The sequence below is a fragment of the Crocodylus porosus genome, unplaced genomic scaffold, assembly GCF_001723895.1.
Source record: "Crocodylus porosus isolate Cpor-Errol unplaced genomic scaffold, CroPor_comp1, whole genome shotgun sequence".
NCBI classification, from domain to species: domain Eukaryota; kingdom Metazoa; phylum Chordata; order Crocodylia; family Crocodylidae; genus Crocodylus; species Crocodylus porosus.
This window is the reverse complement of record NW_017728931.1, coordinates 106,023,206-106,026,947: the sequence shown is the minus strand read 5'-3', so window position 1 is coordinate 106,026,947 and position 3,742 is coordinate 106,023,206. Positions and strand designations below refer to the sequence as shown.

Genomic DNA, 3,742 nt, shown 5'->3' with positions numbered 1-3,742 from the left:
ATCTGACCCCGGTGCTCTTTCCTGCCAAGGCAGGGGGTCGGACTAGATGATCTACCTAGGTCCCTTCCGACTCTAGCTACTATGAAACTATGTGTCCTTTGAACATGACAGCATGTGGGGGAGCCTGAAAGTGGAGAGCCACATCACTGACCTCAGACTCTACACCCCAGGACATATAAAGCTGTGCAGCTCATTAAAGTTGTGTGGCTTTAAATGTCCAGGTGTGTGGGCTACACTGTGCATTTTCAAGAGACAAGGGGACTTGTGTCCTGGACTGAGGAGCTGTTTCCTCTACTCATTTCCTACCAATTAGCTCATTCTGTCAATTAGCTGCATGTCTTAAAAAATGTCAGTTGGAAGGTGGGTGGGGTTTGAAATTCGACATGTTAAAAGGGTATGCGTGAAGTTGGACTACATGTATCCCAAAGGAGCCAACATGCCAATAGGTGGGAAGCCTAAGATTAGGGAGCTGCACCCTGGGACATTTAAAACCACACAGTGTACTTCAAACCTAGGCGGCTGTGGCATTGATTCCTACACAGTCAGATGGATTGCAAATTGGCTGAGGGGTCGTACTCAGAGAGTGGTGGTGGACAGGTCATATTCGACCTGGAGGGAAGCAGGCAGTGGAGTCCCCCAGGGCTTGGTCTTTGGGCCTGCGCTGTTCAATTTCTTTATTAGCGACTTGGACGACTGGGTGAAAAGCACCCTGTTTAAATTCACAGATGACACTAAGATTTTAGGCTGAGGTGGGCACGCTAGAAGGGAAGGACAGATTACAGCAGGACCTGGACAGGTTACAGGAGTAGGCAAATGAAAATAAGATGGGATTCAATACTGAAAAGTGCAGGGTGCTGCGCTTAGGCAGTAGGAACCAGCAGCATACCTATAGGCTGGGGAACTCTCTTCTTGAAAACACGGTGGCAGAAAGAGTTCTTGGAGTCATTATTGACTCCAAGATGAACATGGGCTGACAATGCCAGGACACATTCAGTAGGGCTAACCGTACCTTGTCGTGCATCCACAGATGCATTACAAGCAGGGCCAAGGAGGTGATCCTCCCCCTCTATGTGACACTGGTCAGGCCGCAGCTGGAGTACTGCGTCCAGTTCTGGGTGCTGTACTTCAGGAGGGATGTGGACAGCATTTAGAGGGTCTAAAGGAGGGCCACTTGCATGATCCGGCGACAGCAGGGCAGACCCTACGAGGAGAGGCTACGGGACCTTAACCTGTTCAGCAAGAGAAGGTTGAGGGGGGCTTGGTGGCTGTCTATAAACCTACTAGGGGGGACCAGCAGAGATTGGGAGAGACCTTGTTGCCCCGAGTGCCTCCCGGAGTAACAAGGAATAACGGCCATAAGTTGTTAGAGAGTAGGTTCAGACTAGACTTTAGAAGGCACAGTTAGGACGGCTAGGATCTAGAACCAACTTCCAAGGGAAAAGGTGCTGGCTTCTAACTTGGGGGTTTTTAAGAGGAGGCTTAATGTTTACCTAGCTGGGGTCATTTGAGCCCAGTTTTCTCTCCTGCCCAGGGCAGGGGGTTGGATTAGAAGATCTACAAGGTCCCTTCCGATCTTACATCTATGAACCTATGAAAAACTGTTTGGCTTTAAAAGTCTCAACATGCAGGCTGCATTATGCACTTTTTCAAGGGACAGTATGTGGTGGTATCCCAAACCTGGGCCTTCCCCTGACCCAATCCCACTGATTAGCAGGATTAAGGAAGGATAGCCTTCAGGTTTGGGGGACAGCCACACCCTCTCTGCACTTTGAAAAATGCATTGTTCAGCCTGCCATTGGGGAACTGGCTCCTTGATGCCAGGCTGCACCAATGCCTGGAATTGCAGCTCCAGCCTCCCCACACCAGCATATTGAAAGATGCTGTCTGCAGCCTGGCATTCGGAACCAATGCTGAGCTACCTAGCAAGTCTTTACAGGTACATCCACACATGTAAGCATGTACGCTTGCAGCAGCTCAAATAGAAGCAGTGCAAATTTGAGCCGGGGCTTTTTGCCTCAGTGCACATTCTCAGACATGCACTTTGGTGTGGAGCAAATTGTGCTACTTGGGGCAGAATAACCCTGCCTGGCTCCTCCCGGATCTGCAGCCAGGGGGAGCTGGATCCTGGGGCCAGCACCTGTGCTGTTGCCAGCAGTGTAAAAAGCTGCCCTGTCCTGGCCCCATCCATACAAAAAGCTGCTCTGGCAAGGAGCCTCAGGGCTGCTCACTCTCTGGAGCTTCTGGGGCCCACCCAGTTGATACTTGGGGACACTACCCCTTGTACCAGCTGGACTGCTGCAGCAGCATCCCAAATCCATTTTTAAAAATACCCTAAAATCCATGTTCTTCCACATTTAAAACGAAAAACTGCATGCATGCACGCGTGCACACACGCACACCCCTAGAGAGAGACAGTGATAAGTTGGGTAATGCTTTATTGGTATATTTACAGTGTTAAAGCAATTTGGAAGCCTACCAGTGTCTTTATCATGAAAAAATAAATTCTAAATACTTATATGTGTTGATGTGTGCTTTTGGTTTTCTTCATACATGATGGGTATGTGATGGGGGTTGTGTGGTGTTTGTAGAAAGGGGGTGAGAAGGGTTGTGGGGGAAGGTGGGTTGGTGTATGTGGCGGGATGTGGTTTGGTCTGTGGGTAGGAGTGGGCAGTTGCTGGGGGCACTGTGGGTGTGGGGGCTGCTCAAGAGGGGTGGGTCCCTGGCCCCCAAAGGTGCAGGCCCCCCACGCCAGCACATGGAATACCGCCCCCCACGCCAGCACATGGAATACCACCCCCCCATCTAGGGTCCCAGCTCCACCCTGGATGGCCACAGCCCCTATCCCCACAAGGCCCCAGCCCAGGGTCCCAGCTCCACCCAGCTGGGCTGGTCTTGTGGCAGCCGGACCTAGCACGGCATGTGGGGACCGCATGCCAGGCCCAGCTGGGTCCTGGGCCCCCTCTGCAGCCCAGTTGGGCTGGGCCCATGGTGACAGGACTCGGTGTGGCATGCAGGGACTGCGTGCCAGGTCCCAGGGCCCCTCTGTGGCCTGGCCAGGCTGGGCCCAGATCCCTGAGGCTTGCTAGTCCGGCTTTGCATTGGAGCAGGTTGCACAGGTCCAGGAGGCGGACACAGGAGCCCTGTGACCCGCTCTGGTGCACAGCCGAACTAGTGAGCCACATGGGGCGTGACAACACTCCCCCCCCGCAGGCACGGGGGGCTGAAGTGGGAGCCAGCCCTGGGGCCCGGCCCGGCCCGGCCCGGCCCATGCTGACAGGACCTGGTGTGGCATGCGGTTCCCACATGCCGAAGCCTTCCCATAGCAACAGGACCCATTCTGGCTTGCAGGGCCCGCATGAAGCCGAGCCGGGTCCTGCCGGCCCTGGGGCTGCTCATATGGTGCCATGAACAGCTCCAAGACTGGCAGGACCTGGCTCGGCTCTCCACGGTCCCCACACGCTGGGCCAGGCCAGGCAGCATAAGCTGTGCAGTCTCTGGGCGGCTCGTGCTCGGCCCAGCCCAGCCCATGCCATGTCCTACTGGCCCCTGGCAGCTTGCATTCCCTGGCCTAGCGTGCAGGGACCACATAGAGCCGAGCCGGGTCCTGCCAGGCTGCTCGTGCTGCCAGGCAGTCCTGCCACTATAGGAAGGGCCCAGCTGGGTGGCAGCATGGGCTGGGCCTTAGAACTGGCTCCTGCCTCTGCCCCCTGTGCCTGCAGGGGGTGGTGAGGACCTGGTTCAG

The 3,742-nt window shown here is 55.0% G+C and overlaps 1 protein-coding gene across 1 annotated transcript in view; it reads left to right on the top strand.

Moving 5' to 3' along the window:
• POT1 (protection of telomeres 1) overlaps positions 1–3,742 on the top strand; it is a 173,258-nt gene that overhangs the window by 41,594 nt on the left and 127,922 nt on the right. The gene's annotated exons all lie outside the window — the stretch shown is intronic.